Source organism: Lycium barbarum, chromosome 6 (genome assembly GCF_019175385.1).
Source record: "Lycium barbarum isolate Lr01 chromosome 6, ASM1917538v2, whole genome shotgun sequence".
NCBI lineage: Eukaryota > Viridiplantae > Streptophyta > Magnoliopsida > Solanales > Solanaceae > Lycium > Lycium barbarum.
The window spans coordinates 18716973-18728873 of NC_083342.1; the positions used below are offsets into that span (position 1 = coordinate 18716973).

Sequence of the window (11901 nt, forward strand, 5' to 3'; positions counted from 1 at the left end):
TTTGTGTTGGTAATTAAACTTGCTCACTTCAAAAGCTTAAAGAGAAGCAATTTCAAACACGCTGACTTGTGCAAGAAAGGGAACTGGCAGAACATCCGTATTTTACCCGATCTCGAGCAAAGAAAGTAACAATAGACTCATCATTTCCCGTTTGGGCTATCACAAAGACTCGTTCTAATATGGATCCCAGTTTGATCAACACAGTCGCTCGTCTGAACGAACCTTTGCTTTGAGTAGTGCAATTGAACCTAGCACCTCGACATTACCAAAAACACATGCGGAGGTCATTGCTCGTCTGGAGCAATGAATTGCTGAACTAACCCACATGGTGATGCAAAACAGAACTGTTTCTCAGACCTCACCAAACCTGACACCACTTCCCGATGTTAGTCAGAAAAGGCCCATGCCACCTCCATTTCCAAGTTTGGATGAGTTTGACTAGGAAAACCATTTTACCACTTCTTAACAAGTCCAAAATGCTTCAAATGCTCCACTATTGTACACGTTTGCTCCGCCAAAGGCCCATAACGTATCACTAACACACCCTAATCCAACAGTATATACTTATGCCATAACCCCACCTGTGACACAAACCCAGGGGCTATGGCGCCGGAACGTTGATCCTTATGTTGAAATCGAAAGGGAGGAAAGGGCGATCAGTGACGAAATGGTCAATAGAAAGCTCCAAAGTTTGGAAGATGCTATGAGAGGTCTATGCGGGCTTGGTAGTAATCAAAGTGTGAGGTACAAAGATTTGTGTGCATTTCCCGGGGTAGAGTTGGCACTAGGTTATAAGATCCCAAAGTTTAAAAAGTTTGATGGGTCGGGAAATCCTTTCTTCCACTTGAAGATATATTGTGAAAAGCTAATTGGTGTGGGGAAAGATCAAGGGATAAGACTCAAACTCTTCAATCAAACTTTGAGTGGAAGGGCTTGAGAGTGGTACTCTAAACAAGACACAACCAAATGACGCAGTTGGGATGATTTGGAAAATGATTTTGTTGACCATTACAAGTTTCATATTCAGATCGCTCCTGAAATAATCTCGATTTCAAAGCTAAAGTTGAAGTCAACTGAATTGTTTTGAGAATATGCTATTCGGTGGGGGGAGGAAGCATCAAGGGTGCACCCACCCATGGAGGAAACATAAATGGTTAATTTCTTCATTCAAGCACAAGAACCTAAATATTATGAGCGAATGGTCATAATGGGTGGAAAAATCTTTGCTGAAGAGATCAAAGCTGGAGAAATGATTGAAGATGACATCATGTAACAACCCGTTTGATCATTATAGTCTTTTCAGCATTTTTGCCCTTTCCCGAGCATTGATTAGCTCACTTTTGATCGGAAGGGGACCATTGACACACTTCCCGAGGTGTCTAGATCGAATTTGGGCAACTTTTGTGAAATATAGGCTTAAAGTGAAAAATGATTAACCCAAGTTGACTTTTGGGTATACGAACCTTTTTCAGAATTCCATCGATTCCGAGAGGTCCGGATGGTCGATTAGAACTTGTGTGTGTATTTGGTTCGGTTCGCAATGCACTCAGATGCATTTCGAGACTTGGGTTGGTAAATTGGAATTAAGGCATCGGGGGTTGACTCGGTCAACGAGGCCTCCGTTGGAAATTCAAAGGCCACGAGCACGTTTGCAGCGTATTTTTGTGTGGGTCTGTGTGCATGGTTTGTGAGCAGATAGCCTCGGAAATGGCCCGAGATTTCGATTGGAGACTTAGAAAAATTGGGGATTTCTGGTACTTGGCGCCAGCAATGGCGGCACCGCTGTTGCAGTGTGTTGGCTGCTGGGGGGCCATGTGTATTGCTGGCCATGCCGCTAAGGCGGTCTTGAGGACGCTGTAGCGTCCCCGCTACCGTCATGGCGGTGACGGGTCAGGTAATTTCATTAAGTGTGATTTAAATAAGCCTTAGACCCTTATTATTTCCCATTTCGAAATTAGAGCTTTGGGGAACAGTTCTTGGAGATATTTTGGAGACATTCTTGGAGGTAAATCTTGCCTAATCCTTTACTCTTCCTTAATCGCAATAATCTTAGATTTCCCCCTTCCCTTTAATAATCTCTTAATGATGGAATTTGAAGAAGGGTTTTGATGAACTTTCCCTTAGGCTCATGTATGAGGAAATTGATGAGGTTTATGTTAAGGTTTTACTAATCTAAACTTATTAATCATATATCTTCCACTTCTAGCGTTGAATTTTGGAATCAAAGACTTAGGGTATTGGGGGTTTTGCTTGTAATTAGAAATTAGGCTAATCTTTGGGTTAAATCAACAATTAGTGGTTAGGTTATGATCACCTAGTGCTTAATTTGATATTTTGTTTTCGAATTTCCCGTTTTGCCCTTGTGGGCCCATTTTCCCAATTTCTAGGGTTGGAATTGACCTAAAATGAAGCCATATTAGTATCATTCTTCTTGATTTCTAATCTAGATTTCGATTATGCTTAGACTACTTTGGTTCTGTGGTTCAGCGGAAAGGCAAGGCAAATGAGTGAGTTGTTGGCGTTGCGGTTCGGCTATCCAGGTAGGTTATGACTTACCTCTGGTTAGACTTCGTATAGCGAAGCACATATTTAGATTATATTATTGGAGATAACATGTGAACCTTCGAGTATGAAGTCGGGATGGATATTGCCTTAGGTTGGACACTGTTGTGTGTTGGGGCTAGCCACTCCGTTATGTGTGATTTGATTGTTTGATTGTGCTGGCTTGATGCCATGAGTCGTTGGTAGATATTGGATGATATTTTATCATTCGGTTATATTATTGGCATACCCACTGTTGGTATTTGTACTCTGATATATTGTAGGCGTGCCCACTGTTGTTACTTGTAATTCAGTTATATTATTGGCATACCCACTGTTGGCATTGTGATTCGGTTATATTATTTGCATACCCACGGTTCGTACTTGTGATTCGGTTATATTATTGGCGTACCCACTGTTGATACTTGTAATTTGGTTATATTATTGGCATACTTACTAGCAGTATTGTGGTTCAGATATATTGTTGGCGTACCCATCGTTGGTACTTGTGGTATTGAGCATGATTATTGATGTGATTTATGCATTACACGCATTCTCATTTTCATAATACATTGTTGAGATATTGATGAATACTTGATGAATTGGACTCAGTTTAACTTGAGTGACGTGAGATGGTTGATGTTCGATATTCATTCTAGAATTGTTGATTGAGTGAAATTGATATTTGATAAACTCTTTTACTTGAGTGACGTGAGATGGCCGATGATCAATTCCGGAATCATTGTTGCATGGCCGATATCCGATGTTAGTTCCAGAATAGTTGTTAGTGCATGGACACCGCAGGTCCCCCAAGGTGGTGCCGGTGAGAACCCCTCGCGGGCAAAGATCCGGGGTCCCATCTGTCTGTTGGGCAAAGATCCGGGATGGGTGGCACTTAGACTTTGTGAGGCACGCTGGGTTGTGCTACTGAGACATCGATATTTCTGTCCGAAGTACATGTGTACACCGCATTTGCATGGCATTGCATTGCATTCATACCATTATTGCATTGTATTACATTGCATTGTGACTTGATTTGGTGTTGTATTGTGATTTGGAAATGGATTGGGTATATTCAGACTTGGCACATTTGGGATTAGATGCTTTACATAGGTGATGATGGATATTTGGAATTAATTGCATTGTCTTATACTTGCTAGTTTATTTTCTTATTCGCTTTATTATCTGAATTGTGTTAACTATGCTTAGTCGGCCGATGATGCGTACCAGTACTATTGTTTATACTGACCTGCACTTGCTGCATTCTTTATGAATGCAGAGTATCAGGTCAGATCCACTTCTGTGACGCGTTGGTGATCGACGCTTTAGCTTTCTCTTGAGTTTCCAGGGTGAGCATGGCCGTCTGCTTCCTTGAAGACTTTCAATCTTTATGTCTTATTCTATTAAGAGATATAGACACTTTATATATTAGTATTCCAGATTGTATTATTCCCCTCTAGATGCTCTTGTATTATTCAGACTAGATCCTAGGGGTGTTATTTGTCATTTTGCACTTTCTACTACATATATATATATATATATATCGTGAGAATTATGTATTTATTCACTGTTGGGTTGAAGGTTCGCTTATCGAGGTAGGAAAGTAAGTGCCCGCACGACTTAGGCAAAATAGGTCATGACAAGTTGGTATCAGAGCCCTAGGTTACTCGACCTTTAATACAAGAGCGTGCCTAGTAGAGTCTCGTGGATCGGTACGATGAGCTCCGTACTTATCTGCGAGAGGCTATAGGGTATTTACGAAATCTCACTTTCTTTTCATTCTTCATGCTACTGTGTTCAATTTGGTATCTGAAAAGATCAAATTGGTATCTGACTCTATTCTTTTCTCTCACAGATGGTGAGGACTCGAGCTACGATGGCCCGAGGTCAGGTGTCAGAGCCCGCAGCTACGACTGGCACCTGAGGGTGAGCGACAGACAGAGGGCGTGGTAGATCGAGAGGCCGCGGGGCTGCCCCAGCCAGGGGTAGAGCTTCGGCGGTAGGACAGCGCCGAGAGTGATCTCCGTCTCCTGAACCCGAGGGTGTGGCTCCTGCTCAGACTTATCCTGAGGTTACTTCTGATCAGGCCATGCATGATACTATGGCCGGAGTATTACTTCACCTCGATGCCCAGCAGGCGACAGCCGGTGTTACTACACCCGACGGGGTTTCACAGACTAGGTTTAGGGTGCAGACCCCTGAGCAGGATCTACGTGGGCAGCACATCCCGTTGCAGTTATGGCTCATCGCATTGATTTGATACCCGTTCTTGGTGATGAGATTAGGCCCATGGACGGCGCTGTTATGACTGCTTCTGATCAGGACCTGGTTGGGAGATTCAGGAAGTTAGTGCCGCTGAGGTTTGCTGGTACCTGGTCAGAGGATGCCTATGAGTTTATTCTTAATATGCATGAGTTGCTGCACCGTATGGGGATAGTGGAGACCCACGACTTTGATTATGTATCCTACCAGTTTCGCAGCGACGCGAAGACGTGCTGGAGGTATTTCGTGGCGTGTAGTCCTGAGGGTTCTTCTCCTTTGACTTGGACACAGTTTTACCGGCCCTTTCTTGAGAAGTATGTGTCCCGGTCTTTGAGAGAGGCACGTACAGAGCCGTTTTTACACCTTGAGTAGAGGGGCATGTCTTTGGAGTCCTATGTGACCCGTTTCCTTTATCTGGCTCGTTATTCTACTCCGCTGATCCCTACTGAGGCCGATAGGATCAGGCGCTTTATTGGAGGACTACTGGGCTCTCTACAGATTCCTTGTCTTCAGATGGAGTCTATGGGGGCTTCCTTCCAGTCCATTATTGAGCATGCTTCTATGGTTAAGGGTGCTAAGGCCCGTGCTTTTAGTGGTGGCGACAAGAGGCCACGTCAGACTGACTGTTTTGGGGGTTCTAGTTTGAGGGGCGCCGGTCAGTTTTCGAGGCCACCTCAGCCCTATTCTGGTCGTCCCGTGCATTTAACGTTACCGACTTTTTTTACTAAGCCACCTAGACAGAGAGCTCCTGACAGTTCATTCTCTAGACCAGTGGACATGGCTGCTTTATCTGGGTCTTCAGCTTCCGTATTTCAGAACTCGATTCCTCTTACCTGTTATTCTTGTGGAGAGGTTGGGCATATTGCCAGGAGATGTCCCCGACCTAGGCGGGATTATCAGCCACCGAGGACTCCTTTATTATCTGGTGGTTGAGATGGGACTTCTCAGAGAGGCGGTGCTCAGTCAGGCTGCGGTACTTCCCATGGTTCTAGAGGTGGGTCCCAGCCAGCTAGAGGTGGTACTCAGAGTGCGAGAAGGGGATCTCATACCGGGCGTGATGGAACCCATTGTTACTCATTTCCTAGTAGGCCCGAGGCAGAGGCCTCAGATGCTGTGATCTCAGGTGCCATTTCTGTCTGTCATAGAGCAGCATCTGTGTTATTTGATCCTGGATCCACTGATTCGTATGTATCTGCATATCATGCCGTTAGTTGGGATTTGCTTTATGATAGCATAGATATACCTGTTCATATTTCTACTCCGGTCGGAGATTCTGTGGTTGTTGATCGAGTCTACCGGTCTTGTTTGGTTACTTTTATGGGGTATGACGCTTGGGTAGATTTTATGATTCTCGATATGGTGGACTTTGATGTCATATTAGTTATGTCCTGGCTTTCTCCCTATCATGCGATCTTGGACTGTCACGCTAAGATAGTCACCTTAGCTATACCAGGCATTCCTAGGCTTGAGTGGAGAGGAATTCTTAGCCCCTCTCTGAAGAAGATAATTTCCTTCGTTTGAGCGAAGAAGTTAGTAAGTAAGGGGTGTTTTGCGTATTTGGCGCATGTTAGGGATACGACTGTTGTATCTCCACCTCTTGAGTCTATCCCTATTGTGAGTGAGTTCGCCGAGGTATTCTTGTCGGATCTTCCGGATATGCCACCCGATTGCGATATTGATTTCTTTATCGACGTGGACCTGGACACTCGTCCCATTTCCATCCCACCATATCGGATGGTACCTGCCGAGTTGAGGGAACTTAAGGAACAATTGCAGAATTTATTGAGCAAGGGGTTCATTATACCTAGCTTCTCCTCTTGGGGTGCTCCTGTGTTATTCGTGAAGAAGAAAGATGGGATCATGAGAATGTATATTGATTACCACCAGTTGAAAAAATGTAGTAGCAACAGCAGAAAATGGGCTATGAGCTCAATTAGCTAATTTTTCCCTTTCCTTTATTTATTATGTTTTGAGTTACGTATTTGTTTGTGGTTTTGTAAAATTGTTACTAACACTTTATTTTGTTTTCCTTTCTTAACTTGGTTGAATCCCCCAGCTTAGTGTGAAAGTCATAGTCGCTAAATTGATTAAATGATGTTTCCTCATCACTGCGTAGCATTCAAATTAACGAGCAGTTTTTACTTGGAATAGGATAACTGCTAAAGAGTAATTTCTTTTTACATAAAGCATCACAAAAACTTTCTCACTGGCTTTCAGTACATTCAGAACTTTGAGCGTTAAGGCTTTAAAAAAAAGAGAAGAACCAACACAGCAACATCTGTTAGAATTAATTTGGGGCAAACATGCTTCAGATTCCATTTTTTTCTAAATAATTTCTAGAAGGTGATCTAAGGTTAAAAAAAAAATGATTTTCTCTTATACATGTGTCCTTTCAAATTTTGGATATAAATTTAAACTCATTTCCTAACTCAAAATAGATTTTCCCAATGGGACCAAAGGTCCAAACACTGGTTCTTCGGGTTGCTATGGCTCTGCTCTTGAGGAACACCTTGAAATTTGGAGACTTGCATTTTGGATGGGTCAATTTAGATTGTGCAATAATGAGTCTTTTTTTGGAAGATGATGTCTTTATATGTACACACATACACACACACAGACTAGAGATGGCCACTCGTGAAATCTGGACCGTTAATCAATCGGCCTTGATGAGGTACTGCTGTACAGCTGCATTGTACTTTTCAGCCGCTCACTTTACAGCTGTGGATTTGGATTTTCAGCTTCAGTGACCAGAACCTTTATCTGGAGGAATCTGGTTCCTTATCTGTTCTTCGAACAAGTTGTAAGTACAGGATGCACTGCCAGTAGCTCTATAGCTACATTTTTGGTTGAGTAGGTTGGAGACCTAATCCCATCCGGTCCTTCTGAATTAACATATCTGGTCTCTTATATATGACAAAATCTTGCAGGCACCTGATCCTTCAAGGAGCATGTTAGAAAAGCTGCATATGAGATATCATAAGGTTAACCAAGTTCAGACAGGTGAACCTAATTGTATATGATTACCTAGGGTTTGTCATGTCATCAAAACATATCATTTCTAATCAATTTTCCCCTTTTATATGATGACAAAGCGACATCCTTTGTATTCCCCCTAAGGACCAGATACCTTATTTGTTCCCCCTAAGACTCACACCTCGAGATACATAGTAGTATTCTGGTTCTTTGAGTAAGGTTTGTCAAACCATCAAAATATGTCATGACATATCAATTTTTCCCTTTTTGATGATGATAAACTCATAGACAAAATTCCCCCTGAGAACCATATTCCCACCTATTCCCTCAGCGGATCAAACCTTCACTTGCCCAACTTGCAGTCCTCTTTCCCTTTATCATTGTTCCCCCTATCTTCCGCACATGTCTCTCCCATATATGTCGATTATATTCTTGAGACTGTGAGATGTATGACGAGGTCATATTGAGGATCGGGTTTCTCACTCTCTCTAGTTTCACCAGGTTTGACAATCATCAAAACATATAGTTATTTTCCCTCTTTTTGATGATGACAAACTTTGAGACACTATTTATATATTGCTCTCCCTCATCATTCTTCCTCCTTTTCCCTCCCTTTGTTTTCTTCCCCCTTTTGGCATCATTGAGAAGAGTATTAAAAGGAGCATAAGCCAAAAAGAAGTTCAGTAGCATTAACTCATGGCCACTAGGGCAACACAACATAAGCACGAGTAGTAACAACAAGTATTAAGATCATTTCACAAATCAGAGTAATTGCCCAGATTATATTAAGCATATCAAAAACATTTTAAGCATATCAAAAACATAGTAGTCTTAGTCAGTACAAAATATGAAGCTTAAACTGCTATGAGTGCCATAGTCATTATGATGCTTAAACTGCCATGAGTGCCATGGTCATTAAGCGATGGAATACAAAGGGTCAAATATTCAGGGGAACTAGGAGGGGCTCAAGAACTAAGGATTAGTGGGTCTAGAAAAAGATTTTCAGTCTTTAGCTAAGAGTCAGCTTCCTTTGCAACATCACTGAGACCTGGTCCCTTTTCCTTCTTGAGCATTTTCATTTCTCCATGATTACCACATCATCCTCAATGTAATATCGTGCACAACGGGCAACCAAATGTGCATAATAGGCTGGTGGATTCATGGAGACCGAACGTGTGCACCTTGCATATGTAGCATAGCCAGTGTTACTCCCAGGCCCAGGTTTGGGGCGTGACAAAACTTGGAATCAGAGCCCCAGGTCCAAGTATCTTAGGGAGTCTATGAAGCCGTGAATGTCTATGAAGACATTCAAGATTTGTTTCACTTTTTGCATACTCTAGTTCGTGAAAATAGAGCAATGCTTTTAGGAATTCTTCTAACTCGTGCGAATTACGTATTTCAAAATGGCTTTGAAAAGAAAGTACAACAAGAGAAATACGGCAACTAGCCAGAGGGCTACCGTTGATGCAGTAACAGAAGGAGGCACTTAGGCCCAGACAGCCGCCACAGTTAATGCCGCAGCTACGCCTCCCAATGCTTTAGTCGCAAATGTTAGAGGAGCTATTCAGCTGCTCACTCCAATTTTGGCAAATCAAGCCCCGCGACAGGAAACAACCCCTAGCTAAGGTGCTAGTAGTATGTCGAACAGTTCTAGGACTCAGGAGTTTATGAGGATGAAGCCGCCGGTGTTTGATGTGCCGTGAATTTTGGCACATTTTATGCCTTTGTAACTAGAAATATTGCTTGATTTTAAGTGTTTTTATATTGTTTCTTATGTTATTTTTGTGTTTTATAGGGTTGATTAACTAAGGATCGGAAATGAGAAGTAATGCTGGAAAAACGGACAAATTTGAGCTAAGCGACGGTCCGTAACTCATGTTACGGACCGTAACGGTGTCCGTAACTCATGTTACGGTTCGTACCTTTGAACCGTAACAAGGCCTGAATTTCCAGAAAGTTTCATTGAAACCATCAGTGTTACGGTGAAGTGTTACGGTCCGTAACTCATGTTACGGTCCGTAACATGTCACCGTAACATGAGCTAAATTTCCAGAGAGTTTCAATAAAATCTTCAGTGTTACGGTTTAGTGTTACGGTCCGTAACTCATGTTACGGTCCGTAACCCTTCACCGTAACATCATCCAAAATTCCAGAGAGTTGCCAAGTAATTGTCACCACTTACGCTTCAGAAGGACGGACCGTAACACCGGGTACGGTCCGTCGCATGGTGGCCGTAACGTCGAAGTGGTCAAATGACGAAATGAAGGACGGACCGTAACCTGAGTTACGGTCCGTAACAATGCGGCGTAAGGGCATTTTTGTCCAGAAACTTGGCGCGATTTTTGGCTCTATAAATACATAATGTAGGGTTTTAATTCATTATTCAGATTTTATTTTAGAGGCATAAACCCTAGATTTTTAATCTTGAAGTGATTGGAGCATTTAAGGCAACAACTTCACTCTCATTCCATCTTGTATTAGTATTGTAAGTGTATTATGTTAATCTTTAAGCTTTTTCTGTCAAGAAACATTATGAGTAGCTAATTTCAATTCTAAGGTTGTGAATCCCATGATGGGTATTATGTGAATGGGTTTCTATTATTGATATATGCATAATGGTTGTTGTTATTTATTCTATCTTTGTGTTGTAACGTTGGGTAATGATTGCAAGCATTAGCCAAAGCCATTATATTGACTTTTCTTGGGAAAGAGAGTCAATATTGGTAAGATTGAATAACAATGACTCGAGGCGTCAACCCTCGTTTAATAGACTAACTTAGGAATAAGAATAAGTCTAAATTGGCATTATTGGTCGCTCTTCGATTGTAACTCTTTTATATTCGGAAGAATCATAAAGAGGAAATACTGCTTAACTGTTGGGAAACATTAAGAAGTCTTTAAGAGATCAAGTGCATATTCTTAGAACAACCATTAGAAGTATATCACATTGAAATCCGAAGCATAATATCTAATCAAATTGGGAAACACAACCTTAGTCTCTCTCTCATATTAATTACATTCTAAGTCAAAGTATTCAATTACATTATTCAACAACCAATTCAAACTATCCGGAATAGGATTAAAGCATTTAAAGATTGGTATCGCATACGATTAGTACTCTTTTCTCTCCATATTCCCTGTGGGATTCAACCCCAACCTTGTTGGGTTACTATATTTGACAACGTCCGCTTTACGCCATTAATAGGTGTAATTTGAGCGTATCAAATTTTGGCGCCGTTGCCGGGGAATACGGTTCAGAAATTACTAATTGTTGTGTACTATTCTTTAAAACTTTTTCTATTCCATCACACCTCGTTTGCTGTTTTAGTGAACCAGGTGAACATGGCTGGAAGACCCCATCGCAATCAAGGGAACCAAGGGGGGATCCAAGTGAACCATCCTGCACCAGAAGAAGAGGAGGATGAGAATGTATTTGCAGAATTCATCGACGAAGCTGATTATGCTTCTGCTGTAGTTCCCCCGAGAACAGGAAATGCTAATTTCAAAATTGATAGTTCTATCTATCAGCTATTGAAACTTGAAGGCTATTTCCGAAATTCTTCGGAAGACTGTCCACTTCGACACCTAAAGAATTTCGTGCATGTATGTTCCCAACAATCTCAAGGTGCTGTTCCTGCTGATGCACTGCGACTACGGGTTTTCAAATATTCATTAGCTGGCCAAGCTAGGGAATGGTATGAAAAGCTCCCGAGCAATACTATTCATACCTGGAATGAGCTGGCCAATATCTTTCTAAAAAAATGGTTCCCACCCAGCAAAAAGGCTGAGCTTCGGGATAAGATTTTTGGGTTTAAACAACTTCCAGGGGAACAACTATATGCTGCATGGGAGAGGTTCAAATATTATCTAGCTCAATCTCCGAATCATGGATTTCCAGATGCAATTCTCACAGAGAAGTTCTATAAGGGGCTAGATACAATGAATCAAATAGCTGTCAACACTGCAGCTGGGGGATGCTTTATGGACAAAACCTTTGTCAACATCACCCGGTTGCTCGACAAGCTTACTACCCATAATCAAGCCTGGCATTCGAATGATAGCGAATTCCTATCATATGGTAGTCCCTCTGTGGCCGCGGTGGCCAAAGAAAATCATGAGCGAGAT

The 11901-nt window shown here is 42.0% G+C and overlaps 1 non-coding gene across 1 annotated transcript; it reads right to left on the bottom strand.

The window, feature by feature from the left end:
- Window positions 1-11562: 11562 nt before the first annotated feature.
- On the bottom strand, window positions 11563-11669 carry LOC132600940 (small nucleolar RNA R71). Its single transcript, XR_009567395.1, has one exon. It is a non-coding gene; the product is annotated as a small nucleolar RNA R71 (small nucleolar RNA).
- Between the last annotated feature and the right edge of the window lie 232 nt (window positions 11670-11901).